This window comes from Schistocerca americana, unplaced genomic scaffold (assembly GCF_021461395.2).
Source record: "Schistocerca americana isolate TAMUIC-IGC-003095 unplaced genomic scaffold, iqSchAmer2.1 HiC_scaffold_1293, whole genome shotgun sequence".
Lineage (NCBI taxonomy): Eukaryota > Metazoa > Arthropoda > Insecta > Orthoptera > Acrididae > Schistocerca > Schistocerca americana.
Window position 1 is genome coordinate 1 of NW_025725366.1, and position 27,836 is coordinate 27,836.

Sequence of the window (27,836 nt, forward strand, 5' to 3'; positions counted from 1 at the left end):
TTAGTCGACTCGTCTCGTCTCGTCATCTCCTGCAGACGTTTCTTGTGCTTGCGCTGTTATATGGGCCACGACCCGAGCGGCAGCGAGCGGCAGTCGAGCAAAGTCGGGACAAGTCGGGACGGGGACAGGGACAGGAATGGTGCGAATGCACTGCAAATTACGCAAACACCTCGTCTGAGGCGAGGCGAGGCGAGGCGAGGCGAGGCGAAGAAGCTCACATCGCCAGCAGTGGCGCCCTCCAACAACACTCTGCCACACCCCGCACAGGCCATACGCCGGTCGGCCGCGCGCCAGCCCTCCTGCGCTGGACACCAGGGACAAGATGCGTCTTCCGCGAGTGTCGAAGGCTGCACGCGCCAAGCGGATGACAGGAGGTGCAACGAGAAGCTGCGCGTCTCACACACACGGCGGCGCGCCCGCTAATTCGGCAGTCGCTCTGCTGGCACGTCGGATTGCGGAAGGAAGTGCTTACAATTACAATTCTGTTCGTGTTTTATGTTGTAAAGTTGTTAGCTTGTAACGATGTAATGTTAATAAATAAATTTATAAATCTCACAACAACAAAAAAAAAAAAATACACGAAGCGCGTCCTTCCGGCTCATAAGTTTTGGAACTCAGGATTGCGTTCGCGCCAACGTGACAAATTGTCAATAAAAAAGAATGCGGCTGCTTTCGACCGAAAAGTGTGATTTTGTGTGTGTTGGGATAAGAACCGAATGCGAATTCCGCCATGCGCCTACATCATCTGGGCCCCAACGGCCATACCATGTTGAGTACACCGGTTCTCGTCCGATCACCGAAGTTAAGCAACATCGGGCGTGGTTAGTACTTGGATGGGTGACCACCTGGGAACACCACGTGCTGTTGGCTCCCTTTCATTTACTTTTTTTTTTTTTTTATACCGCCTTCTTTCCATACCACCGTTCTGTTGTGACAAAGATTCTTGCTTAAGCATTTTAATCTACTGTAATGACCATAAGGTGCGAAATTGCAGTAAATATCTCAGTTTGAGGGAGAATGTGCTAACCAAGTTCGCCAGGAAGTCTTTGAAAACGACAAAACAGTACGAATCGGCAGATGTGTTCTGAAATACGTCAGCGCCTGTTGTTGTATAGCGGTGTACAATTCCTACTTCGATATGTAATTATACATTTATTCCTTAGTCGACTCGTCTCGTCTCGTCATCTCCTGCAGACGTTTCTTGTGCTTGCGCTGTTATATGGGCCACGACCCGAGCGGCAGCGAGCGGCAGTCGAGCAAAGTCGGGACAAGTCGGGACGGGGACAGGGACAGGAATGGTGCGAATGCACTGCAAATTACGCAAACACCTCGTCTGAGGCGAGGCGAGGCGAGGCGAGGCGAGGCGAAGAAGCTCACATCGCCAGCAGTGGCGCCCTCCAACAACACTCTGCCACACCCCGCACAGGCCATACGCCGGTCGGCCGCGCGCCAGCCCTCCTGCGCTGGACACCAGGGACAAGATGCGTCTTCCGCGAGTGTCGAAGGCTGCACGCGCCAAGCGGATGACAGGAGGTGCAACGAGAAGCTGCGCGTCTCACACACACGGCGGCGCGCCCGCTAATTCGGCAGTCGCTCTGCTGGCACGTCGGATTGCGGAAGGAAGTGCTTACAATTACAATTCTGTTCGTGTTTTATGTTGTAAAGTTGTTAGCTTGTAACGATGTAATGTTAATAAATAAATTTATAAATCTCACAACAACAAAAAAAAAAAAAATACACGAAGCGCGTCCTTCCGGCTCATAAGTTTTGGAACTCAGGATTGCGTTCGCGCCAACGTGACAAATTGTCAATAAAAAAGAATGCGGCTGCTTTCGACCGAAAAGTGTGATTTTGTGTGTGTTGGGATAAGAACCGAATGCGAATTCCGCCATGCGCCTACATCATCTGGGCCCCAACGGCCATACCATGTTGAGTACACCGGTTCTCGTCCGATCACCGAAGTTAAGCAACATCGGGCGTGGTTAGTACTTGGATGGGTGACCACCTGGGAACACCACGTGCTGTTGGCTCCCTTTCATTTACTTTTTTTTTTTTTTTATACCGCCTTCTTTCCATACCACCGTTCTGTTGTGACAAAGATTCTTGCTTAAGCATTTTAATCTACTGTAATGACCATAAGGTGCGAAATTGCAGTAAATATCTCAGTTTGAGGGAGAATGTGCTAACCAAGTTCGCCAGGAAGTCTTTGAAAACGACAAAACAGTACGAATCGGCAGATGTGTTCTGAAATACGTCAGCGCCTGTTGTTGTATAGCGGTGTACAATTCCTACTTCGATATGTAATTATACATTTATTCCTTAGTCGACTCGTCTCGTCTCGTCATCTCCTGCAGACGTTTCTTGTGCTTGCGCTGTTATATGGGCCACGACCCGAGCGGCAGCGAGCGGCAGTCGAGCAAAGTCGGGACAAGTCGGGACGGGGACAGGGACAGGAATGGTGCGAATGCACTGCAAATTACGCAAACACCTCGTCTGAGGCGAGGCGAGGCGAGGCGAGGCGAGGCGAAGAAGCTCACATCGCCAGCAGTGGCGCCCTCCAACAACACTCTGCCACACCCCGCACAGGCCATACGCCGGTCGGCCGCGCGCCAGCCCTCCTGCGCTGGACACCAGGGACAAGATGCGTCTTCCGCGAGTGTCGAAGGCTGCACGCGCCAAGCGGATGACAGGAGGTGCAACGAGAAGCTGCGCGTCTCACACACACGGCGGCGCGCCCGCTAATTCGGCAGTCGCTCTGCTGGCACGTCGGATTGCGGAAGGAAGTGCTTACAATTACAATTCTGTTCGTGTTTTATGTTGTAAAGTTGTTAGCTTGTAACGATGTAATGTTAATAAATAAATTTATAAATCTCACAACAACAAAAAAAAAAAAATACACGAAGCGCGTCCTTCCGGCTCATAAGTTTTGGAACTCAGGATTGCGTTCGCGCCAACGTGACAAATTGTCAATAAAAAAGAATGCGGCTGCTTTCGACCGAAAAGTGTGATTTTGTGTGTGTTGGATAAGAACCGAATGCGAATTCCGCCATGCGCCTACATCATCTGGGCCCCAACGGCCATACCATGTTGAGTACACCGGTTCTCGTCCGATCACCGAAGTTAAGCAACATCGGGCGTGGTTAGTACTTGGATGGGTGACCACCTGGGAACACCACGTGCTGTTGGCTCCCTTTCATTTACTTTTTTTTTTTTTTTATACCGCCTTCTTTCCATACCACCGTTCTGTTGTGACAAAGATTCTTGCTTAAGCATTTTAATCTACTGTAATGACCATAAGGTGCGAAATTGCAGTAAATATCTCAGTTTGAGGGAGAATGTGCTAACCAAGTTCGCCAGGAAGTCTTTGAAAACGACAAAACAGTACGAATCGGCAGATGTGTTCTGAAATACGTCAGCGCCTGTTGTTGTATAGCGGTGTACAATTCCTACTTCGATATGTAATTATACATTTATTCCTTAGTCGACTCGTCTCGTCTCGTCATCTCCTGCAGACGTTTCTTGTGCTTGCGCTGTTATATGGGCCACGACCCGAGCGGCAGCGAGCGGCAGTCGAGCAAAGTCGGGACAAGTCGGGACGGGGACAGGGACAGGAATGGTGCGAATGCACTGCAAATTACGCAAACACCTCGTCTGAGGCGAGGCGAGGCGAGGCGAGGCGAGGCGAAGAAGCTCACATCGCCAGCAGTGGCGCCCTCCAACAACACTCTGCCACACCCCCGCACAGGCCATACGCCGGTCGGCCGCGCGCCAGCCCTCCTGCGCTGGACACCAGGGACAAGATGCGTCTTCCGCGAGTGTCGAAGGCTGCACGCGCCAAGCGGATGACAGGAGGTGCAACGAGAAGCTGCGCGTCTCACACACACGGCGGCGCGCCCGCTAATTCGGCAGTCGCTCTGCTGGCACGTCGGATTGCGGAAGGAAGTGCTTACAATTACAATTCTGTTCGTGTTTTATGTTGTAAAGTTGTTAGCTTGTAACGATGTAATGTTAATAAATAAATTTATAAATCTCACAACAACAAAAAAAAAAAAATACACGAAGCGCGTCCTTCCGGCTCATAAGTTTTGGAACTCAGGATTGCGTTCGCGCCAACGTGACAAATTGTCAATAAAAAAGAATGCGGCTGCTTTCGACCGAAAAGTGTGATTTTGTGTGTGTTGGGATAAGAACCGAATGCGAATTCCGCCATGCGCCTACATCATCTGGGCCCCAACGGCCATACCATGTTGAGTACACCGGTTCTCGTCCGATCACCGAAGTTAAGCAACATCGGGCGTGGTTAGTACTTGGATGGGTGACCACCTGGGAACACCACGTGCTGTTGGCTCCCTTTCATTTACTTTTTTTTTTTTTTTTATACCGCCTTCTTTCCATACCACCGTTCTGTTGTGACAAAGATTCTTGCTTAAGCATTTTAATCTACTGTAATGACCATAAGGTGCGAAATTGCAGTAAATATCTCAGTTTGAGGGAGAATGTGCTAACCAAGTTCGCCAGGAAGTCTTTGAAAACGACAAAACAGTACGAATCGGCAGATGTGTTCTGAAATACGTCAGCGCCTGTTGTTGTATAGCGGTGTACAATTCCTACTTCGATATGTAATTATACATTTATTCCTTAGTCGACTCGTCTCGTCTCGTCATCTCCTGCAGACGTTTCTTGTGCTTGCGCTGTTATATGGGCCACGACCCGAGCGGCAGCGAGCGGCAGTCGAGCAAAGTCGGGACAAGTCGGGACGGGGACAGGGACAGGAATGGTGCGAATGCACTGCAAATTACGCAAACACCTCGTCTGAGGCGAGGCGAGGCGAGGCGAGGCGAGGCGAAGAAGCTCACATCGCCAGCAGTGGCGCCCTCCAACAACACTCTGCCACACCCCGCACAGGCCATACGCCGGTCGGCCGCGCGCCAGCCCTCCTGCGCTGGACACCAGGGACAAGATGCGTCTTCCGCGAGTGTCGAAGGCTGCACGCGCCAAGCGGATGACAGGAGGTGCAACGAGAAGCTGCGCGTCTCACACACACGGCGGCGCGCCCGCTAATTCGGCAGTCGCTCTGCTGGCACGTCGGATTGCGGAAGGAAGTGCTTACAATTACAATTCTGTTCGTGTTTTATGTTGTAAAGTTGTTAGCTTGTAACGATGTAATGTTAATAAATAAATTTATAAATCTCACAACAACAAAAAAAAAAAAATACACGAAGCGCGTCCTTCCGGCTCATAAGTTTTGGAACTCAGGATTGCGTTCGCGCCAACGTGACAAATTGTCAATAAAAAAGAATGCGGCTGCTTTCGACCGAAAAGTGTGATTTTGTGTGTGTTGGGATAAGAACCGAATGCGAATTCCGCCATGCGCCTACATCATCTGGGCCCCAACGGCCATACCATGTTGAGTACACCGGTTCTCGTCCGATCACCGAAGTTAAGCAACATCGGGCGTGGTTAGTACTTGGATGGGTGACCACCTGGGAACACCACGTGCTGTTGGCTCCCTTTCATTTACTTTTTTTTTTTTTTTATACCGCCTTCTTTCCATACCACCGTTCTGTTGTGACAAAGATTCTTGCTTAAGCATTTTAATCTACTGTAATGACCATAAGGTGCGAAATTGCAGTAAATATCTCAGTTTGAGGGAGAATGTGCTAACCAAGTTCGCCAGGAAGTCTTTGAAAACGACAAAACAGTACGAATCGGCAGATGTGTTCTGAAATACGTCAGCGCCTGTTGTTGTATAGCGGTGTACAATTCCTACTTCGATATGTAATTATACATTTATTCCTTAGTCGACTCGTCTCGTCTCGTCATCTCCTGCAGACGTTTCTTGTGCTTGCGCTGTTATATGGGCCACGACCCGAGCGGCAGCGAGCGGCAGTCGAGCAAAGTCGGGACAAGTCGGGACGGGGACAGGGACAGGAATGGTGCGAATGCACTGCAAATTACGCAAACACCTCGTCTGAGGCGAGGCGAGGCGAGGCGAGGCGAGGCGAAGAAGCTCACATCGCCAGCAGTGGCGCCCTCCAACAACACTCTGCCACACCCCGCACAGGCCATACGCCGGTCGGCCGCGCGCCAGCCCTCCTGCGCTGGACACCAGGGACAAGATGCGTCTTCCGCGAGTGTCGAAGGCTGCACGCGCCAAGCGGATGACAGGAGGTGCAACGAGAAGCTGCGCGTCTCACACACACGGCGGCGCGCCCGCTAATTCGGCAGTCGCTCTGCTGGCACGTCGGATTGCGGAAGGAAGTGCTTACAATTACAATTCTGTTCGTGTTTTATGTTGTAAAGTTGTTAGCTTGTAACGATGTAATGTTAATAAATAAATTTATAAATCTCACAACAACAAAAAAAAAAAAATACACGAAGCGCGTCCTTCCGGCTCATAAGTTTTGGAACTCAGGATTGCGTTCGCGCCAACGTGACAAATTGTCAATAAAAAAGAATGCGGCTGCTTTCGACCGAAAAGTGTGATTTTGTGTGTGTTGGGATAAGAACCGAATGCGAATTCCGCCATGCGCCTACATCATCTGGGCCCCAACGGCCATACCATGTTGAGTACACCGGTTCTCGTCCGATCACCGAAGTTAAGCAACATCGGGCGTGGTTAGTACTTGGATGGGTGACCACCTGGGAACACCACGTGCTGTTGGCTCCCTTTCATTTACTTTTTTTTTTTTTTTATACCGCCTTCTTTCCATACCACCGTTCTGTTGTGACAAAGATTCTTGCTTAAGCATTTTAATCTACTGTAATGACCATAAGGTGCGAAATTGCAGTAAATATCTCAGTTTGAGGGAGAATGTGCTAACCAAGTTCGCCAGGAAGTCTTTGAAAACGACAAAACAGTACGAATCGGCAGATGTGTTCTGAAATACGTCAGCGCCTGTTGTTGTATAGCGGTGTACAATTCCTACTTCGATATGTAATTATACATTTATTCCTTAGTCGACTCGTCTCGTCTCGTCATCTCCTGCAGACGTTTCTTGTGCTTGCGCTGTTATATGGGCCACGACCCGAGCGGCAGCGAGCGGCAGTCGAGCAAAGTCGGGACAAGTCGGGACGGGGACAGGGACAGGAATGGTGCGAATGCACTGCAAATTACGCAAACACCTCGTCTGAGGCGAGGCGAGGCGAGGCGAGGCGAGGCGAAGAAGCTCACATCGCCAGCAGTGGCGCCCTCCAACAACACTCTGCCACACCCCGCACAGGCCATACGCCGGTCGGCCGCGCGCCAGCCCTCCTGCGCTGGACACCAGGGACAAGATGCGTCTTCCGCGAGTGTCGAAGGCTGCACGCGCCAAGCGGATGACAGGAGGTGCAACGAGAAGCTGCGCGTCTCACACACACGGCGGCGCGCCCGCTAATTCGGCAGTCGCTCTGCTGGCACGTCGGATTGCGGAAGGAAGTGCTTACAATTACAATTCTGTTCGTGTTTTATGTTGTAAAGTTGTTAGCTTGTAACGATGTAATGTTAATAAATAAATTTATAAATCTCACAACAACAAAAAAAAAAAAATACACGAAGCGCGTCCTTCCGGCTCATAAGTTTTGGAACTCAGGATTGCGTTCGCGCCAACGTGACAAATTGTCAATAAAAAAGAATGCGGCTGCTTTCGACCGAAAAGTGTGATTTTGTGTGTGTTGGGATAAGAACCGAATGCGAATTCCGCCATGCGCCTACATCATCTGGGCCCCAACGGCCATACCATGTTGAGTACACCGGTTCTCGTCCGATCACCGAAGTTAAGCAACATCGGGCGTGGTTAGTACTTGGATGGGTGACCACCTGGGAACACCACGTGCTGTTGGCTCCCTTTCATTTACTTTTTTTTTTTTTTTATACCGCCTTCTTTCCATACCACCGTTCTGTTGTGACAAAGATTCTTGCTTAAGCATTTTAATCTACTGTAATGACCATAAGGTGCGAAATTGCAGTAAATATCTCAGTTTGAGGGAGAATGTGCTAACCAAGTTCGCCAGGAAGTCTTTGAAAACGACAAAACAGTACGAATCGGCAGATGTGTTCTGAAATACGTCAGCGCCTGTTGTTGTATAGCGGTGTACAATTCCTACTTCGATATGTAATTATACATTTATTCCTTAGTCGACTCGTCTCGTCTCGTCATCTCCTGCAGACGTTTCTTGTGCTTGCGCTGTTATATGGGCCACGACCCGAGCGGCAGCGAGCGGCAGTCGAGCAAAGTCGGGACAAGTCGGGACGGGGACAGGGACAGGAATGGTGCGAATGCACTGCAAATTACGCAAACACCTCGTCTGAGGCGAGGCGAGGCGAGGCGAGGCGAGGCGAAGAAGCTCACATCGCCAGCAGTGGCGCCCTCCAACAACACTCTGCCACACCCCGCACAGGCCATACGCCGGTCGGCCGCGCGCCAGCCCTCCTGCGCTGGACACCAGGGACAAGATGCGTCTTCCGCGAGTGTCGAAGGCTGCACGCGCCAAGCGGATGACAGGAGGTGCAACGAGAAGCTGCGCGTCTCACACACACGGCGGCGCGCCCGCTAATTCGGCAGTCGCTCTGCTGGCACGTCGGATTGCGGAAGGAAGTGCTTACAATTACAATTCTGTTCGTGTTTTATGTTGTAAAGTTGTTAGCTTGTAACGATGTAATGTTAATAAATAAATTTATAAATCTCACAACAACAAAAAAAAAAAAATACACGAAGCGCGTCCTTCCGGCTCATAAGTTTTGGAACTCAGGATTGCGTTCGCGCCAACGTGACAAATTGTCAATAAAAAAGAATGCGGCTGCTTTCGACCGAAAAGTGTGATTTTGTGTGTGTTGGGATAAGAACCGAATGCGAATTCCGCCATGCGCCTACATCATCTGGGCCCCAACGGCCATACCATGTTGAGTACACCGGTTCTCGTCCGATCACCGAAGTTAAGCAACATCGGGCGTGGTTAGTACTTGGATGGGTGACCACCTGGGAACACCACGTGCTGTTGGCTCCCTTTCATTTACTTTTTTTTTTTTTTTATACCGCCTTCTTTCCATACCACCGTTCTGTTGTGACAAAGATTCTTGCTTAAGCATTTTAATCTACTGTAATGACCATAAGGTGCGAAATTGCAGTAAATATCTCAGTTTGAGGGAGAATGTGCTAACCAAGTTCGCCAGGAAGTCTTTGAAAACGACAAAACAGTACGAATCGGCAGATGTGTTCTGAAATACGTCAGCGCCTGTTGTTGTATAGCGGTGTACAATTCCTACTTCGATATGTAATTATACATTTATTCCTTAGTCGACTCGTCTCGTCTCGTCATCTCCTGCAGACGTTTCTTGTGCTTGCGCTGTTATATGGGCCACGACCCGAGCGGCAGCGAGCGGCAGTCGAGCAAAGTCGGGACAAGTCGGGACGGGGACAGGGACAGGAATGGTGCGAATGCACTGCAAATTACGCAAACACCTCGTCTGAGGCGAGGCGAGGCGAGGCGAGGCGAGGCGAAGAAGCTCACATCGCCAGCAGTGGCGCCCTCCAACAACACTCTGCCACACCCCGCACAGGCCATACGCCGGTCGGCCGCGCGCCAGCCCTCCTGCGCTGGACACCAGGGACAAGATGCGTCTTCCGCGAGTGTCGAAGGCTGCACGCGCCAAGCGGATGACAGGAGGTGCAACGAGAAGCTGCGCGTCTCACACACACGGCGGCGCGCCCGCTAATTCGGCAGTCGCTCTGCTGGCACGTCGGATTGCGGAAGGAAGTGCTTACAATTACAATTCTGTTCGTGTTTTATGTTGTAAAGTTGTTAGCTTGTAACGATGTAATGTTAATAAATAAATTTATAAATCTCACAACAACAAAAAAAAAAAAATACACGAAGCGCGTCCTTCCGGCTCATAAGTTTTGGAACTCAGGATTGCGTTCGCGCCAACGTGACAAATTGTCAATAAAAAAGAATGCGGCTGCTTTCGACCGAAAAGTGTGATTTTGTGTGTGTTGGGATAAGAACCGAATGCGAATTCCGCCATGCGCCTACATCATCTGGGCCCCAACGGCCATACCATGTTGAGTACACCGGTTCTCGTCCGATCACCGAAGTTAAGCAACATCGGGCGTGGTTAGTACTTGGATGGGTGACCACCTGGGAACACCACGTGCTGTTGGCTCCCTTTCATTTACTTTTTTTTTTTTTTTATACCGCCTTCTTTCCATACCACCGTTCTGTTGTGACAAAGATTCTTGCTTAAGCATTTTAATCTACTGTAATGACCATAAGGTGCGAAATTGCAGTAAATATCTCAGTTTGAGGGAGAATGTGCTAACCAAGTTCGCCAGGAAGTCTTTGAAAACGACAAAACAGTACGAATCGGCAGATGTGTTCTGAAATACGTCAGCGCCTGTTGTTGTATAGCGGTGTACAATTCCTACTTCGATATGTAATTATACATTTATTCCTTAGTCGACTCGTCTCGTCTCGTCATCTCCTGCAGACGTTTCTTGTGCTTGCGCTGTTATATGGGCCACGACCCGAGCGGCAGCGAGCGGCAGTCGAGCAAAGTCGGGACAAGTCGGGACGGGGACAGGGACAGGAATGGTGCGAATGCACTGCAAATTACGCAAACACCTCGTCTGAGGCGAGGCGAGGCGAGGCGAGGCGAGGCGAAGAAGCTCACATCGCCAGCAGTGGCGCCCTCCAACAACACTCTGCCACACCCCGCACAGGCCATACGCCGGTCGGCCGCGCGCCAGCCCTCCTGCGCTGGACACCAGGGACAAGATGCGTCTTCCGCGAGTGTCGAAGGCTGCACGCGCCAAGCGGATGACAGGAGGTGCAACGAGAAGCTGCGCGTCTCACACACACGGCGGCGCGCCCGCTAATTCGGCAGTCGCTCTGCTGGCACGTCGGATTGCGGAAGGAAGTGCTTACAATTACAATTCTGTTCGTGTTTTATGTTGTAAAGTTGTTAGCTTGTAACGATGTAATGTTAATAAATAAATTTATAAATCTCACAACAACAAAAAAAAAAAAATACACGAAGCGCGTCCTTCCGGCTCATAAGTTTTGGAACTCAGGATTGCGTTCGCGCCAACGTGACAAATTGTCAATAAAAAAGAATGCGGCTGCTTTCGACCGAAAAGTGTGATTTTGTGTGTGTTGGGATAAGAACCGAATGCGAATTCCGCCATGCGCCTACATCATCTGGGCCCCAACGGCCATACCATGTTGAGTACACCGGTTCTCGTCCGATCACCGAAGTTAAGCAACATCGGGCGTGGTTAGTACTTGGATGGGTGACCACCTGGGAACACCACGTGCTGTTGGCTCCCTTTCATTTACTTTTTTTTTTTTTTTTATACCGCCTTCTTTCCATACCACCGTTCTGTTGTGACAAAGATTCTTGCTTAAGCATTTTAATCTACTGTAATGACCATAAGGTGCGAAATTGCAGTAAATATCTCAGTTTGAGGGAGAATGTGCTAACCAAGTTCGCCAGGAAGTCTTTGAAAACGACAAAACAGTACGAATCGGCAGATGTGTTCTGAAATACGTCAGCGCCTGTTGTTGTATAGCGGTGTACAATTCCTACTTCGATATGTAATTATACATTTATTCCTTAGTCGACTCGTCTCGTCTCGTCATCTCCTGCAGACGTTTCTTGTGCTTGCGCTGTTATATGGGCCACGACCCGAGCGGCAGCGAGCGGCAGTCGAGCAAAGTCGGGACAAGTCGGGACGGGGACAGGGACAGGAATGGTGCGAATGCACTGCAAATTACGCAAACACCTCGTCTGAGGCGAGGCGAGGCGAGGCGAGGCGAGGCGAAGAAGCTCACATCGCCAGCAGTGGCGCCCTCCAACAACACTCTGCCACACCCCGCACAGGCCATACGCCGGTCGGCCGCGCGCCAGCCCTCCTGCGCTGGACACCAGGGACAAGATGCGTCTTCCGCGAGTGTCGAAGGCTGCACGCGCCAAGCGGATGACAGGAGGTGCAACGAGAAGCTGCGCGTCTCACACACACGGCGGCGCGCCCGCTAATTCGGCAGTCGCTCTGCTGGCACGTCGGATTGCGGAAGGAAGTGCTTACAATTACAATTCTGTTCGTGTTTTATGTTGTAAAGTTGTTAGCTTGTAACGATGTAATGTTAATAAATAAATTTATAAATCTCACAACAACAAAAAAAAAAAAATACACGAAGCGCGTCCTTCCGGCTCATAAGTTTTGGAACTCAGGATTGCGTTCGCGCCAACGTGACAAATTGTCAATAAAAAAGAATGCGGCTGCTTTCGACCGAAAAGTGTGATTTTGTGTGTGTTGGGATAAGAACCGAATGCGAATTCCGCCATGCGCCTACATCATCTGGGCCCCAACGGCCATACCATGTTGAGTACACCGGTTCTCGTCCGATCACCGAAGTTAAGCAACATCGGGCGTGGTTAGTACTTGGATGGGTGACCACCTGGGAACACCACGTGCTGTTGGCTCCCTTTCATTTACTTTTTTTTTTTTTTTATACCGCCTTCTTTCCATACCACCGTTCTGTTGTGACAAAGATTCTTGCTTAAGCATTTTAATCTACTGTAATGACCATAAGGTGCGAAATTGCAGTAAATATCTCAGTTTGAGGGAGAATGTGCTAACCAAGTTCGCCAGGAAGTCTTTGAAAACGACAAAACAGTACGAATCGGCAGATGTGTTCTGAAATACGTCAGCGCCTGTTGTTGTATAGCGGTGTACAATTCCTACTTCGATATGTAATTATACATTTATTCCTTAGTCGACTCGTCTCGTCTCGTCATCTCCTGCAGACGTTTCTTGTGCTTGCGCTGTTATATGGGCCACGACCCGAGCGGCAGCGAGCGGCAGTCGAGCAAAGTCGGGACAAGTCGGGACGGGGACAGGGACAGGAATGGTGCGAATGCACTGCAAATTACGCAAACACCTCGTCTGAGGCGAGGCGAGGCGAGGCGAGGCGAGGCGAAGAAGCTCACATCGCCAGCAGTGGCGCCCTCCAACAACACTCTGCCACACCCCGCACAGGCCATACGCCGGTCGGCCGCGCGCCAGCCCTCCTGCGCTGGACACCAGGGACAAGATGCGTCTTCCGCGAGTGTCGAAGGCTGCACGCGCCAAGCGGATGACAGGAGGTGCAACGAGAAGCTGCGCGTCTCACACACACGGCGGCGCGCCCGCTAATTCGGCAGTCGCTCTGCTGGCACGTCGGATTGCGGAAGGAAGTGCTTACAATTACAATTCTGTTCGTGTTTTATGTTGTAAAGTTGTTAGCTTGTAACGATGTAATGTTAATAAATAAATTTATAAATCTCACAACAACAAAAAAAAAAAAATACACGAAGCGCGTCCTTCCGGCTCATAAGTTTTGGAACTCAGGATTGCGTTCGCGCCAACGTGACAAATTGTCAATAAAAAAGAATGCGGCTGCTTTCGACCGAAAAGTGTGATTTTGTGTGTGTTGGGATAAGAACCGAATGCGAATTCCGCCATGCGCCTACATCATCTGGGCCCCAACGGCCATACCATGTTGAGTACACCGGTTCTCGTCCGATCACCGAAGTTAAGCAACATCGGGCGTGGTTAGTACTTGGATGGGTGACCACCTGGGAACACCACGTGCTGTTGGCTCCCTTTCATTTACTTTTTTTTTTTTTTTATACCGCCTTCTTTCCATACCACCGTTCTGTTGTGACAAAGATTCTTGCTTAAGCATTTTAATCTACTGTAATGACCATAAGGTGCGAAATTGCAGTAAATATCTCAGTTTGAGGGAGAATGTGCTAACCAAGTTCGCCAGGAAGTCTTTGAAAACGACAAAACAGTACGAATCGGCAGATGTGTTCTGAAATACGTCAGCGCCTGTTGTTGTATAGCGGTGTACAATTCCTACTTCGATATGTAATTATACATTTATTCCTTAGTCGACTCGTCTCGTCTCGTCATCTCCTGCAGACGTTTCTTGTGCTTGCGCTGTTATATGGGCCACGACCCGAGCGGCAGCGAGCGGCAGTCGAGCAAAGTCGGGACAAGTCGGGACGGGGACAGGGACAGGAATGGTGCGAATGCACTGCAAATTACGCAAACACCTCGTCTGAGGCGAGGCGAGGCGAGGCGAAGAAGCTCACATCGCCAGCAGTGGCGCCCTCCAACAACACTCTGCCACACCCCGCACAGGCCATACGCCGGTCGGCCGCGCGCCAGCCCTCCTGCGCTGGACACCAGGGACAAGATGCGTCTTCCGCGAGTGTCGAAGGCTGCACGCGCCAAGCGGATGACAGGAGGTGCAACGAGAAGCTGCGCGTCTCACACACACGGCGGCGCGCCCGCTAATTCGGCAGTCGCTCTGCTGGCACGTCGGATTGCGGAAGGAAGTGCTTACAATTACAATTCTGTTCGTGTTTTATGTTGTAAAGTTGTTAGCTTGTAACGATGTAATGTTAATAAATAAATTTATAAATCTCACAACAACAAAAAAAAAAAAATACACGAAGCGCGTCCTTCCGGCTCATAAGTTTTGGAACTCAGGATTGCGTTCGCGCCAACGTGACAAATTGTCAATAAAAAAGAATGCGGCTGCTTTCGACCGAAAAGTGTGATTTTGTGTGTGTTGGGATAAGAACCGAATGCGAATTCCGCCATGCGCCTACATCATCTGGGCCCCAACGGCCATACCATGTTGAGTACACCGGTTCTCGTCCGATCACCGAAGTTAAGCAACATCGGGCGTGGTTAGTACTTGGATGGGTGACCACCTGGGAACACCACGTGCTGTTGGCTCCCTTTCATTTACTTTTTTTTTTTTTTTATACCGCCTTCTTTCCATACCACCGTTCTGTTGTGACAAAGATTCTTGCTTAAGCATTTTAATCTACTGTAATGACCATAAGGTGCGAAATTGCAGTAAATATCTCAGTTTGAGGGAGAATGTGCTAACCAAGTTCGCCAGGAAGTCTTTGAAAACGACAAAACAGTACGAATCGGCAGATGTGTTCTGAAATACGTCAGCGCCTGTTGTTGTATAGCGGTGTACAATTCCTACTTCGATATGTAATTATACATTTATTCCTTAGTCGACTCGTCTCGTCTCGTCATCTCCTGCAGACGTTTCTTGTGCTTGCGCTGTTATATGGGCCACGACCCGAGCGGCAGCGAGCGGCAGTCGAGCAAAGTCGGGACAAGTCGGGACGGGGACAGGGACAGGAATGGTGCGAATGCACTGCAAATTACGCAAACACCTCGTCTGAGGCGAGGCGAGGCGAGGCGAGGCGAGGCGAAGAAGCTCACATCGCCAGCAGTGGCGCCCTCCAACAACACTCTGCCACACCCCGCACAGGCCATACGCCGGTCGGCCGCGCGCCAGCCCTCCTGCGCTGGACACCAGGGACAAGATGCGTCTTCCGCGAGTGTCGAAGGCTGCACGCGCCAAGCGGATGACAGGAGGTGCAACGAGAAGCTGCGCGTCTCACACACACGGCGGCGCGCCCGCTAATTCGGCAGTCGCTCTGCTGGCACGTCGGATTGCGGAAGGAAGTGCTTACAATTACAATTCTGTTCGTGTTTTATGTTGTAAAGTTGTTAGCTTGTAACGATGTAATGTTAATAAATAAATTTATAAATCTCACAACAACAAAAAAAAAAAAATACACGAAGCGCGTCCTTCCGGCTCATAAGTTTTGGAACTCAGGATTGCGTTCGCGCCAACGTGACAAATTGTCAATAAAAAAGAATGCGGCTGCTTTCGACCGAAAAGTGTGATTTTGTGTGTGTTGGGATAAGAACCGAATGCGAATTCCGCCATGCGCCTACATCATCTGGGCCCCAACGGCCATACCATGTTGAGTACACCGGTTCTCGTCCGATCACCGAAGTTAAGCAACATCGGGCGTGGTTAGTACTTGGATGGGTGACCACCTGGGAACACCACGTGCTGTTGGCTCCCTTTCATTTACTTTTTTTTTTTTTTTATACCGCCTTCTTTCCATACCACCGTTCTGTTGTGACAAAGATTCTTGCTTAAGCATTTTAATCTACTGTAATGACCATAAGGTGCGAAATTGCAGTAAATATCTCAGTTTGAGGGAGAATGTGCTAACCAAGTTCGCCAGGAAGTCTTTGAAAACGACAAAACAGTACGAATCGGCAGATGTGTTCTGAAATACGTCAGCGCCTGTTGTTGTATAGCGGTGTACAATTCCTACTTCGATATGTAATTATACATTTATTCCTTAGTCGACTCGTCTCGTCTCGTCATCTCCTGCAGACGTTTCTTGTGCTTGCGCTGTTATATGGGCCACGACCCGAGCGGCAGCGAGCGGCAGTCGAGCAAAGTCGGGACAAGTCGGGACGGGGACAGGGACAGGAATGGTGCGAATGCACTGCAAATTACGCAAACACCTCGTCTGAGGCGAGGCGAGGCGAGGCGAGGCGAGGCGAAGAAGCTCACATCGCCAGCAGTGGCGCCCTCCAACAACACTCTGCCACACCCCGCACAGGCCATACGCCGGTCGGCCGCGCGCCAGCCCTCCTGCGCTGGACACCAGGGACAAGATGCGTCTTCCGCGAGTGTCGAAGGCTGCACGCGCCAAGCGGATGACAGGAGGTGCAACGAGAAGCTGCGCGTCTCACACACACGGCGGCGCGCCCGCTAATTCGGCAGTCGCTCTGCTGGCACGTCGGATTGCGGAAGGAAGTGCTTACAATTACAATTCTGTTCGTGTTTTATGTTGTAAAGTTGTTAGCTTGTAACGATGTAATGTTAATAAATAAATTTATAAATCTCACAACAACAAAAAAAAAAAAATACACGAAGCGCGTCCTTCCGGCTCATAAGTTTTGGAACTCAGGATTGCGTTCGCGCCAACGTGACAAATTGTCAATAAAAAAGAATGCGGCTGCTTTCGACCGAAAAGTGTGATTTTGTGTGTGTTGGGATAAGAACCGAATGCGAATTCCGCCATGCGCCTACATCATCTGGGCCCCAACGGCCATACCATGTTGAGTACACCGGTTCTCGTCCGATCACCGAAGTTAAGCAACATCGGGCGTGGTTAGTACTTGGATGGGTGACCACCTGGGAACACCACGTGCTGTTGGCTCCCTTTCATTTACTTTTTTTTTTTTTTTATACCGCCTTCTTTCCATACCACCGTTCTGTTGTGACAAAGATTCTTGCTTAAGCATTTTAATCTACTGTAATGACCATAAGGTGCGAAATTGCAGTAAATATCTCAGTTTGAGGGAGAATGTGCTAACCAAGTTCGCCAGGAAGTCTTTGAAAACGACAAAACAGTACGAATCGGCAGATGTGTTCTGAAATACGTCAGCGCCTGTTGTTGTATAGCGGTGTACAATTCCTACTTCGATATGTAATTATACATTTATTCCTTAGTCGACTCGTCTCGTCTCGTCATCTCCTGCAGACGTTTCTTGTGCTTGCGCTGTTATATGGGCCACGACCCGAGCGGCAGCGAGCGGCAGTCGAGCAAAGTCGGGACAAGTCGGGACGGGGACAGGGACAGGAATGGTGCGAATGCACTGCAAATTACGCAAACACCTCGTCTGAGGCGAGGCGAGGCGAGGCGAGGCGAGGCGAAGAAGCTCACATCGCCAGCAGTGGCGCCCTCCAACAACACTCTGCCACACCCCGCACAGGCCATACGCCGGTCGGCCGCGCGCCAGCCCTCCTGCGCTGGACACCAGGGACAAGATGCGTCTTCCGCGAGTGTCGAAGGCTGCACGCGCCAAGCGGATGACAGGAGGTGCAACGAGAAGCTGCGCGTCTCACACACACGGCGGCGCGCCCGCTAATTCGGCAGTCGCTCTGCTGGCACGTCGGATTGCGGAAGGAAGTGCTTACAATTACAATTCTGTTCGTGTTTTATGTTGTAAAGTTGTTAGCTTGTAACGATGTAATGTTAATAAATAAATTTATAAATCTCACAACAACAAAAAAAAAAAAAATACACGAAGCGCGTCCTTCCGGCTCATAAGTTTTGGAACTCAGGATTGCGTTCGCGCCAACGTGACAAATTGTCAATAAAAAAGAATGCGGCTGCTTTCGACCGAAAAGTGTGATTTTGTGTGTGTTGGGATAAGAACCGAATGCGAATTCCGCCATGCGCCTACATCATCTGGGCCCCAACGGCCATACCATGTTGAGTACACCGGTTCTCGTCCGATCACCGAAGTTAAGCAACATCGGGCGTGGTTAGTACTTGGATGGGTGACCACCTGGGAACACCACGTGCTGTTGGCTCCCTTTCATTTACTTTTTTTTTTTTTTTATACCGCCTTCTTTCCATACCACCGTTCTGTTGTGACAAAGATTCTTGCTTAAGCATTTTAATCTACTGTAATGACCATAAGGTGCGAAATTGCAGTAAATATCTCAGTTTGAGGGAGAATGTGCTAACCAAGTTCGCCAGGAAGTCTTTGAAAACGACAAAACAGTACGAATCGGCAGATGTGTTCTGAAATACGTCAGCGCCTGTTGTTGTATAGCGGTGTACAATTCCTACTTCGATATGTAATTATACATTTATTCCTTAGTCGACTCGTCTCGTCTCGTCATCTCCTGCAGACGTTTCTTGTGCTTGCGCTGTTATATGGGCCACGACCCGAGCGGCAGCGAGCGGCAGTCGAGCAAAGTCGGGACAAGTCGGGACGGGGACAGGGACAGGAATGGTGCGAATGCACTGCAAATTACGCAAACACCTCGTCTGAGGCGAGGCGAGGCGAGGCGAGGCGAGGCGAAGAAGCTCACATCGCCAGCAGTGGCGCCCTCCAACAACACTCTGCCACACCCCGCACAGGCCATACGCCGGTCGGCCGCGCGCCAGCCTTCCTGCGCTGGACACCAGGGACAAGATGCGTCTTCCGCGAGTGTCGAAGGCTGCACGCGCCAAGCGGATGACAGGAGGTGCAACGAGAAGCTGCGCGTCTCACACACACGGCGGCGCGCCCGCTAATTCGGCAGTCGCTCTGCTGGCACGTCGGATTGCGGAAGGAAGTGCTTACAATTACAATTCTGTTCGTGTTTTATGTTGTAAAGTTGTTAGCTTGTAACGATGTAATGTTAATAAATAAATTTATAAATCTCACAACAACAAAAAAAAAAAAATACACGAAGCGCGTCCTTCCGGCTCATAAGTTTTGGAACTCAGGATTGCGTTCGCGCCAACGTGACAAATTGTCAATAAAAAAGAATGCGGCTGCTTTCGACCGAAAAGTGTGATTTTGTGTGTGTTGGGATAAGAACCGAATGCGAATTCCGCCATGCGCCTACATCATCTGGGCCCCAACGGCCATACCATGTTGAGTACACCGGTTCTCGTCCGATCACCGAAGTTAAGCAACATCGGGCGTGGTTAGTACTTGGATGGGTGACCACCTGGGAACACCACGTGCTGTTGGCTCCCTTTCATTTACTTTTTTTTTTTTTTTATACCGCCTTCTTTCCATACCACCGTTCTGTTGTGACAAAGATTCTTGCTTAAGCATTTTAATCTACTGTAATGACCATAAGGTGCGAAATTGCAGTAAATATCTCAGTTTGAGGGAGAATGTGCTAACCAAGTTCGCCAGGAAGTCTTTGAAAACGACAAAACAGTACGAATCGGCAGATGTGTTCTGAAATACGTCAGCGCCTGTTGTTGTATAGCGGTGTACAATTCCTACTTCGATATGTAATTATACATTTATTCCTTAGTCGACTCGTCTCGTCTCGTCATCTCCTGCAGACGTTTCTTGTGCTTGCGCTGTTATATGGGCCACGACCCGAGCGGCAGCGAGCGGCAGTCGAGCAAAGTCGGGACAAGTCGGGACGGGGACAGGGACAGGAATGGTGCGAATGCACTGCAAATTACGCAAACACCTCGTCTGAGGCGAGGCGAGGCGAGGCGAGGCGAGGCGAAGAAGCTCACATCGCCAGCAGTGGCGCCCTCCAACAACACTCTGCCACACCCCGCACAGGCCATACGCCGGTCGGCCGCGCGCCAGCCCTCCTGCGCTGGACACCAGGGACAAGATGCGTCTTCCGCGAGTGTCGAAGGCTGCACGCGCCAAGCGGATGACAGGAGGTGCAACGAGAAGCTGCGCGTCTCACACACACGGCGGCGCGCCCGCTAATTCGGCAGTCGCTCTGCTGGCACGTCGGATTGCGGAAGGAAGTGCTTACAATTACAATTCTGTTCGTGTTTTATGTTGTAAAGTTGTTAGCTTGTAACGATGTAATGTTAATAAATAAATTTATAAATCTCACAACAACAAAAAAAAAAAAATACACGAAGCGCGTCCTTCCGGCTCATAAGTTTTGGAACTCAGGATTGCGTTCGCGCCAACGTGACAAATTGTCAATAAAAAAGAATGCGGCTGCTTTCGACCGAAAAGTGTGATTTTGTGTGTGTTGGGATAAGAACCGAATGCGAATTCCGCCATGCGCCTACATCATCTGGGCCCCAACGGCCATACCATGTTGAGTACACCGGTTCTCGTCCGATCACCGAAGTTAAGCAACATCGGGCGTGGTTAGTACTTGGATGGGTGACCACCTGGGAACACCACGTGCTGTTGGCTCCCTTTCATTTACTTTTTTTTTTTTTTTATACCGCCTTCTTTCCATACCACCGTTCTGTTGTGACAAAGATTCTTGCTTAAGCATTTTAATCTACTGTAATGACCATAAGGTGCGAAATTGCAGTAAATATCTCAGTTTGAGGGAGAATGTGCTAACCAAGTTCGCCAGGAAGTCTTTGAAAACGACAAAACAGTACGAATCGGCAGATGTGTTCTGAAATACGTCAGCGCCTGTTGTTGTATAGCGGTGTACAATTCCTACTTCGATATGTAATTATACATTTATTCCTTAGTCGACTCGTCTCGTCTCGTCATCTCCTGCAGACGTTTCTTGTGCTTGCGCTGTTATATGGGCCACGACCCGAGCGGCAGCGAGCGGCAGTCGAGCAAAGTCGGGACAAGTCGGGACGGGGACAGGGACAGGAATGGTGCGAATGCACTGCAAATTACGCAAACACCTCGTCTGAGGCGAGGCGAGGCGAGGCGAGGCGAGGCGAAGAAGCTCACATCGCCAGCAGTGGCGCCCTCCAACAACACTCTGCCACACCCCGCACAGGCCATACGCCGGTCGGCCGCGCGCCAGCCCTCCTGCGCTGGACACCAGGGACAAGATGCGTCTTCCGCGAGTGTCGAAGGCTGCACGCGCCAAGCGGATGACAGGAGGTGCAACGAGAAGCTGCGCGTCTCACACACACGGCGGCGCGCCCGCTAATTCGGCAGTCGCTCTGCTGGCACGTCGGATTGCGGAAGGAAGTGCTTACAATTACAATTCTGTTCGTGTTTTATGTTGTAAAGTTGTTAGCTTGTAACGATGTAATGTTAATAAATAAATTTATAAATCTCACAACAACAAAAAAAAAAAAATACACGAAGCGCGTCCTTCCGGCTCATAAGTTTTGGAACTCAGGATTGCGTTCGCGCCAACGTGACAAATTGTCAATAAAAAAGAATGCGGCTGCTTTCGACCGAAAAGTGTGATTTTGTGTGTGTTGGGATAAGAACCGAATGCGAATTCCGCCATGCGCCTACATCATCTGGGCCCCAACGGCCATACCATGTTGAGTACACCGGTTCTCGTCCGATCACCGAAGTTAAGCAACATCGGGCGTGGTTAGTACTTGGATGGGTGACCACCTGGGAACACCACGTGCTGTTGGCTCCCTTTCATTTACTTTTTTTTTTTTTTTATACCGCCTTCTTTCCATACCACCGTTCTGTTGTGACAAAGATTCTTGCTTAAGCATTTTAATCTACTGTAATGACCATAAGGTGCGAAATTGCAGTAAATATCTCAGTTTGAGGGAGAATGTGCTAACCAAGTTCGCCAGGAAGTCTTTGAAAACGACAAAACAGTACGAATCGGCAGATGTGTTCTGAAATACGTCAGCGCCTGTTGTTGTATAGCGGTGTACAATTCCTACTTCGATATGTAATTATACATTTATTCCTTAGTCGACTCGTCTCGTCTCGTCATCTCCTGCAGACGTTTCTTGTGCTTGCGCTGTTATATGGGCCACGACCCGAGCGGCAGCGAGCGGCAGTCGAGCAAAGTCGGGACAAGTCGGGACGGGGACAGGGACAGGAATGGTGCGAATGCACTGCAAATTACGCAAACACCTCGTCTGAGGCGAGGCGAGGCGAGGCGAGGCGAGGCGAAGAAGCTCACATCGCCAGCAGTGGCGCCCTCCAACAACACTCTGCCACACCCCGCACAGGCCATACGCCGGTCGGCCGCGCGCCAGCCCTCCTGCGCTGGACACCAGGGACAAGATGCGTCTTCCGCGAGTGTCGAAGGCTGCACGCGCCAAGCGGATGACAGGAGGTGCAACGAGAAGCTGCGCGTCTCACACACACGGCGGCGCGCCCGCTAATTCGGCAGTCGCTCTGCTGGCACGTCGGATTGCGGAAGGAAGTGCTTACAATTACAATTCTGTTCGTGTTTTATGTTGTAAAGTTGTTAGCTTGTAACGATGTAATGTTAATAAATAAATTTATAAATCTCACAACAACAAAAAAAAAAAAATACACGAAGCGCGTCCTTCCGGCTCATAAGTTTTGGAACTCAGGATTGCGTTCGCGCCAACGTGACAAATTGTCAATAAAAAAGAATGCGGCTGCTTTCGACCGAAAAGTGTGATTTTGTGTGTGTTGGGATAAGAACCGAATGCGAATTCCGCCATGCGCCTACATCATCTGGGCCCCAACGGCCATACCATGTTGAGTACACCGGTTCTCGTCCGATCACCGAAGTTAAGCAACATCGGGCGTGGTTAGTACTTGGATGGGTGACCACCTGGGAACACCACGTGCTGTTGGCTCCCTTTCATTTACTTTTTTTTTTTTTTTATACCGCCTTCTTTCCATACCACCGTTCTGTTGTGACAAAGATTCTTGCTTAAGCATTTTAATCTACTGTAATGACCATAAGGTGCGAAATTGCAGTAAATATCTCAGTTTGAGGGAGAATGTGCTAACCAAGTTCGCCAGGAAGTCTTTGAAAACGACAAAACAGTACGAATCGGCAGATGTGTTCTGAAATACGTCAGCGCCTGTTGTTGTATAGCGGTGTACAATTCCTACTTCGATATGTAATTATACATTTATTCCTTAGTCGACTCGTCTCGTCTCGTCATCTCCTGCAGACGTTTCTTGTGCTTGCGCTGTTATATGGGCCACGACCCGAGCGGCAGCGAGCGGCAGTCGAGCAAAGTCGGGACAAGTCGGGACGGGGACAGGGACAGGAATGGTGCGAATGCACTGCAAATTACGCAAACACCTCGTCTGAGGCGAGGCGAGGCGAGGCGAGGCGAGGCGAAGAAGCTCACATCGCCAGCAGTGGCGCCCTCCAACAACACTCTGCCACACCCCGCACAGGCCATACGCCGGTCGGCCGCGCGCCAGCCCTCCTGCGCTGGACACCAGGGACAAGATGCGTCTTCCGCGAGTGTCGAAGGCTGCACGCGCCAAGCGGATGACAGGAGGTGCAACGAGAAGCTGCGCGTCTCACACACACGGCGGCGCGCCCGCTAATTCGGCAGTCGCTCTGCTGGCACGTCGGATTGCGGAAGGAAGTGCTTACAATTACAATTCTGTTCGTGTTTTATGTTGTAAAGTTGTTAGCTTGTAACGATGTAATGTTAATAAATAAATTTATAAATCTCACAACAACAAAAAAAAAAAAATACACGAAGCGCGTCCTTCCGGCTCATAAGTTTTGGAACTCAGGATTGCGTTCGCGCCAACGTGACAAATTGTCAATAAAAAAGAATGCGGCTGCTTTCGACCGAAAAGTGTGATTTTGTGTGTGTTGGGATAAGAACCGAATGCGAATTCCGCCATGCGCCTACATCATCTGGGCCCCAACGGCCATACCATGTTGAGTACACCGGTTCTCGTCCGATCACCGAAGTTAAGCAACATCGGGCGTGGTTAGTACTTGGATGGGTGACCACCTGGGAACACCACGTGCTGTTGGCTCCCTTTCATTTACTTTTTTTTTTTTTTTATACCGCCTTCTTTCCATACCACCGTTCTGTTGTGACAAAGATTCTTGCTTAAGCATTTTAATCTACTGTAATGACCATAAGGTGCGAAATTGCAGTAAATATCTCAGTTTGAGGGAGAATGTGCTAACCAAGTTCGCCAGGAAGTCTTTGAAAACGACAAAACAGTACGAATCGGCAGATGTGTTCTGAAATACGTCAGCGCCTGTTGTTGTATAGCGGTGTACAATTCCTACTTCGATATGTAATTATACATTTATTCCTTAGTCGACTCGTCTCGTCTCGTCATCTCCTGCAGACGTTTCTTGTGCTTGCGCTGTTATATGGGCCACGACCCGAGCGGCAGCGAGCGGCAGTCGAGCAAAGTCGGGACAAGTCGGGACGGGGACAGGGACAGGAATGGTGCGAATGCACTGCAAATTACGCAAACACCTCGTCTGAGGCGAGGCGAGGCGAGGCGAGGCGAGGCGAAGAAGCTCACATCGCCAGCAGTGGCGCCCTCCAACAACACTCTGCCACACCCCGCACAGGCCATACGCCGGTCGGCCGCGCGCCAGCCCTCCTGCGCTGGACACCAGGGACAAGATGCGTCTTCCGCGAGTGTCGAAGGCTGCACGCGCCAAGCGGATGACAGGAGGTGCAACGAGAAGCTGCGCGTCTCACACACACGGCGGCGCGCCCGCTAATTCGGCAGTCGCTCTGCTGGCACGTCGGATTGCGGAAGGAAGTGCTTACAATTACAATTCTGTTCGTGTTTTATGTTGTAAAGTTGTTAGCTTGTAACGATGTAATGTTAATAAATAAATTTATAAATCTCACAACAACAAAAAAAAAAAAAAATACACGAAGCGCGTCCTTCCGGCTCATAAGTTTTGGAACTCAGGATTGCGTTCGCGCCAACGTGACAAATTGTCAATAAAAAAGAATGCGGCTGCTTTCGACCGAAAAGTGTGATTTTGTGTGTGTTGGGATAAGAACCGAATGCGAATTCCGCCATGCGCCTACATCATCTGGGCCCCAACGGCCATACCATGTTGAGTACACCGGTTCTCGTCCGATCACCGAAGTTAAGCAACATCGGGCGTGGTTAGTACTTGGATGGGTGACCACCTGGGAACACCACGTGCTGTTGGCTCCCTTTCATTTACTTTTTTTTTTTTTTTATACCGCCTTCTTTCCATACCACCGTTCTGTTGTGACAAAGATTCTTGCTTAAGCATTTTAATCTACTGTAATGACCATAAGGTGCGAAATTGCAGTAAATATCTCAGTTTGAGGGAGAATGTGCTAACCAAGTTCGCCAGGAAGTCTTTGAAAACGACAAAACAGTACGAATCGGCAGATGTGTTCTGAAATACGTCAGCGCCTGTTGTTGTATAGCGGTGTACAATTCCTACTTCGATATGTAATTATACATTTATTCCTTAGTCGACTCGTCTCGTCTCGTCATCTCCTGCAGACGTTTCTTGTGCTTGCGCTGTTATATGGGCCACGACCCGAGCGGCAGCGAGCGGCAGTCGAGCAAAGTCGGGACAAGTCGGGACGGGGACAGGGACAGGAATGGTGCGAATGCACTGCAAATTACGCAAACACCTCGTCTGAGGCGAGGCGAGGCGAGGCGAGGCGAGGCGAAGAAGCTCACATCGCCAGCAGTGGCGCCCTCCAACAACACTCTGCCACACCCCGCACAGGCCATACGCCGGTCGGCCGCGCGCCAGCCTTCCTGCGCTGGACACCAGGGACAAGATGCGTCTTCCGCGAGTGTCGAAGGCTGCACGCGCCAAGCGGATGACAGGAGGTGCAACGAGAAGCTGCGCGTCTCACACACACGGCGGCGCGCCCGCTAATTCGGCAGTCGCTCTGCTGGCACGTCGGATTGCGGAAGGAAGTGCTTACAATTACAATTCTGTTCGTGTTTTATGTTGTAAAGTTGTTAGCTTGTAACGATGTAATGTTAATAAATAAATTTATAAATCTCACAACAACAAAAAAAAAAAAAATACACGAAGCGCGTCCTTCCGGCTCATAAGTTTTGGAACTCAGGATTGCGTTCGCGCCAACGTGACAAATTGTCAATAAAAAAGAATGCGGCTGCTTTCGACCGAAAAGTGTGATTTTGTGTGTGTTGGGATAAGAACCGAATGCGAATTCCGCCATGCGCCTACATCATCTGGGCCCCAACGGCCATACCATGTTGAGTACACCGGTTCTCGTCCGATCACCGAAGTTAAGCAACATCGGGCGTGGTTAGTACTTGGATGGGTGACCACCTGGGAACACCACGTGCTGTTGGCTCCCTTTCATTTACTTTTTTTTTTTTTTTATACCGCCTTCTTTCCATACCACCGTTCTGTTGTGACAAAGATTCTTGCTTAAGCATTTTAATCTACTGTAATGACCATAAGGTGCGAAATTGCAGTAAATATCTCAGTTTGAGGGAGAATGTGCTAACCAAGTTCGCCAGGAAGTCTTTGAAAACGACAAAACAGTACGAATCGGCAGATGTGTTCTGAAATACGTCAGCGCCTGTTGTTGTATAGCGGTGTACAATTCCTACTTCGATATGTAATTATACATTTATTCCTTAGTCGACTCGTCTCGTCTCGTCATCTCCTGCAGACGTTTCTTGTGCTTGCGCTGTTATATGGGCCACGACCCGAGCGGCAGCGAGCGGCAGTCGAGCAAAGTCGGGACAAGTCGGGACGGGGACAGGGACAGGAATGGTGCGAATGCACTGCAAATTACGCAAACACCTCGTCTGAGGCGAGGCGAGGCGAGGCGAGGCGAGGCGAAGAAGCTCACATCGCCAGCAGTGGCGCCCTCCAACAACACTCTGCCACACCCCGCACAGGCCATACGCCGGTCGGCCGCGCGCCAGCCCTCCTGCGCTGGACACCAGGGACAAGATGCGTCTTCCGCGAGTGTCGAAGGCTGCACGCGCCAAGCGGATGACAGGAGGTGCAACGAGAAGCTGCGCGTCTCACACACACGGCGGCGCGCCCGCTAATTCGGCAGTCGCTCTGCTGGCACGTCGGATTGCGGAAGGAAGTGCTTACAATTACAATTCTGTTCGTGTTTTATGTTGTAAAGTTGTTAGCTTGTAACGATGTAATGTTAATAAATAAATTTATAAATCTCACAACAACAAAAAAAAAAAAATACACGAAGCGCGTCCTTCCGGCTCATAAGTTTTGGAACTCAGGATTGCGTTCGCGCCAACGTGACAAATTGTCAATAAAAAAGAATGCGGCTGCTTTCGACCGAAAAGTGTGATTTTGTGTGTGTTGGGATAAGAACCCGAATGCGAATTCCGCCATGCGCCTACATCATCTGGGCCCCAACGGCCATACCATGTTGAGTACACCGGTTCTCGTCCGATCACCGAAGTTAAGCAACATCGGGCGTGGTTAGTACTTGGATGGGTGACCACCTGGGAACACCACGTGCTGTTGGCTCCCTTTCATTTACTTTTTTTTTTTTTTTTATACCGCCTTCTTTCCATACCACCGTTCTGTTGTGACAAAGATTCTTGCTTAAGCATTTTAATCTACTGTAATGACCATAAGGTGCGAAATTGCAGTAAATATCTCAGTTTGAGGGAGAATGTGCTAACCAAGTTCGCCAGGAAGTCTTTGAAAACGACAAAACAGTACGAATCGGCAGATGTGTTCTGAAATACGTCAGCGCCTGTTGTTGTATAGCGGTGTACAATTCCTACTTCGATATGTATTATACATTTATTCCTTAGTCGACTCGTCTCGTCTCG

The 27,836-nt window shown here is 50.0% G+C and overlaps 24 non-coding genes across 24 annotated transcripts; all 24 read left to right on the plus strand.

The window, feature by feature from the left end:
• Positions 1 to 751: 751 nt before the first annotated feature.
• LOC124564187 lies at positions 752 to 870 on the plus strand. The gene has a single exon (XR_006970482.1). It is a non-coding gene; the product is annotated as a 5S ribosomal RNA (ribosomal RNA).
• A 1,041-nt stretch (positions 871 to 1,911) lies between these two features.
• Positions 1,912 to 2,030, plus strand: LOC124564199. The gene has a single exon (XR_006970493.1). It is a non-coding gene; the product is annotated as a 5S ribosomal RNA (ribosomal RNA).
• Positions 2,031 to 3,069: 1,039 nt separating this feature from the next.
• LOC124564211 lies at positions 3,070 to 3,188 on the plus strand. The gene has a single exon (XR_006970504.1). It is a non-coding gene; the product is annotated as a 5S ribosomal RNA (ribosomal RNA).
• Positions 3,189 to 4,229: 1,041 nt separating this feature from the next.
• Positions 4,230 to 4,348, plus strand: LOC124564217. The gene has a single exon (XR_006970508.1). It is a non-coding gene; the product is annotated as a 5S ribosomal RNA (ribosomal RNA).
• Positions 4,349 to 5,389: 1,041 nt separating this feature from the next.
• LOC124564218 lies at positions 5,390 to 5,508 on the plus strand. The gene has a single exon (XR_006970509.1). It is a non-coding gene; the product is annotated as a 5S ribosomal RNA (ribosomal RNA).
• A 1,040-nt stretch (positions 5,509 to 6,548) lies between these two features.
• Positions 6,549 to 6,667, plus strand: LOC124564188. Its single transcript, XR_006970483.1, has one exon. It is a non-coding gene; the product is annotated as a 5S ribosomal RNA (ribosomal RNA).
• Positions 6,668 to 7,707: 1,040 nt separating this feature from the next.
• Positions 7,708 to 7,826, plus strand: LOC124564189. The gene has a single exon (XR_006970484.1). It is a non-coding gene; the product is annotated as a 5S ribosomal RNA (ribosomal RNA).
• A 1,040-nt stretch (positions 7,827 to 8,866) lies between these two features.
• LOC124564190 lies at positions 8,867 to 8,985 on the plus strand. The gene has a single exon (XR_006970485.1). It is a non-coding gene; the product is annotated as a 5S ribosomal RNA (ribosomal RNA).
• Positions 8,986 to 10,025: 1,040 nt separating this feature from the next.
• On the plus strand, positions 10,026 to 10,144 carry LOC124564191. Its single transcript, XR_006970486.1, has one exon. It is a non-coding gene; the product is annotated as a 5S ribosomal RNA (ribosomal RNA).
• Positions 10,145 to 11,184: 1,040 nt separating this feature from the next.
• Positions 11,185 to 11,303, plus strand: LOC124564192. The gene has a single exon (XR_006970487.1). It is a non-coding gene; the product is annotated as a 5S ribosomal RNA (ribosomal RNA).
• Positions 11,304 to 12,344: 1,041 nt separating this feature from the next.
• LOC124564194 lies at positions 12,345 to 12,463 on the plus strand. Its single transcript, XR_006970488.1, has one exon. It is a non-coding gene; the product is annotated as a 5S ribosomal RNA (ribosomal RNA).
• Positions 12,464 to 13,503: 1,040 nt separating this feature from the next.
• LOC124564195 lies at positions 13,504 to 13,622 on the plus strand. The gene has a single exon (XR_006970489.1). It is a non-coding gene; the product is annotated as a 5S ribosomal RNA (ribosomal RNA).
• Positions 13,623 to 14,652: 1,030 nt separating this feature from the next.
• On the plus strand, positions 14,653 to 14,771 carry LOC124564196. Its single transcript, XR_006970490.1, has one exon. It is a non-coding gene; the product is annotated as a 5S ribosomal RNA (ribosomal RNA).
• Positions 14,772 to 15,811: 1,040 nt separating this feature from the next.
• LOC124564197 lies at positions 15,812 to 15,930 on the plus strand. Its single transcript, XR_006970491.1, has one exon. It is a non-coding gene; the product is annotated as a 5S ribosomal RNA (ribosomal RNA).
• A 1,040-nt stretch (positions 15,931 to 16,970) lies between these two features.
• LOC124564198 lies at positions 16,971 to 17,089 on the plus strand. Its single transcript, XR_006970492.1, has one exon. It is a non-coding gene; the product is annotated as a 5S ribosomal RNA (ribosomal RNA).
• Positions 17,090 to 18,130: 1,041 nt separating this feature from the next.
• Positions 18,131 to 18,249, plus strand: LOC124564200. Its single transcript, XR_006970494.1, has one exon. It is a non-coding gene; the product is annotated as a 5S ribosomal RNA (ribosomal RNA).
• Positions 18,250 to 19,289: 1,040 nt separating this feature from the next.
• On the plus strand, positions 19,290 to 19,408 carry LOC124564201. The gene has a single exon (XR_006970495.1). It is a non-coding gene; the product is annotated as a 5S ribosomal RNA (ribosomal RNA).
• A 1,040-nt stretch (positions 19,409 to 20,448) lies between these two features.
• Positions 20,449 to 20,567, plus strand: LOC124564202. Its single transcript, XR_006970496.1, has one exon. It is a non-coding gene; the product is annotated as a 5S ribosomal RNA (ribosomal RNA).
• A 1,040-nt stretch (positions 20,568 to 21,607) lies between these two features.
• Positions 21,608 to 21,726, plus strand: LOC124564203. The gene has a single exon (XR_006970497.1). It is a non-coding gene; the product is annotated as a 5S ribosomal RNA (ribosomal RNA).
• A 1,040-nt stretch (positions 21,727 to 22,766) lies between these two features.
• On the plus strand, positions 22,767 to 22,885 carry LOC124564205. The gene has a single exon (XR_006970498.1). It is a non-coding gene; the product is annotated as a 5S ribosomal RNA (ribosomal RNA).
• A 1,040-nt stretch (positions 22,886 to 23,925) lies between these two features.
• LOC124564206 lies at positions 23,926 to 24,044 on the plus strand. The gene has a single exon (XR_006970499.1). It is a non-coding gene; the product is annotated as a 5S ribosomal RNA (ribosomal RNA).
• Positions 24,045 to 25,086: 1,042 nt separating this feature from the next.
• LOC124564207 lies at positions 25,087 to 25,205 on the plus strand. The gene has a single exon (XR_006970500.1). It is a non-coding gene; the product is annotated as a 5S ribosomal RNA (ribosomal RNA).
• Positions 25,206 to 26,246: 1,041 nt separating this feature from the next.
• Positions 26,247 to 26,365, plus strand: LOC124564208. The gene has a single exon (XR_006970501.1). It is a non-coding gene; the product is annotated as a 5S ribosomal RNA (ribosomal RNA).
• A 1,041-nt stretch (positions 26,366 to 27,406) lies between these two features.
• On the plus strand, positions 27,407 to 27,525 carry LOC124564209. Its single transcript, XR_006970502.1, has one exon. It is a non-coding gene; the product is annotated as a 5S ribosomal RNA (ribosomal RNA).
• Positions 27,526 to 27,836: the final 311 nt, after the last annotated feature.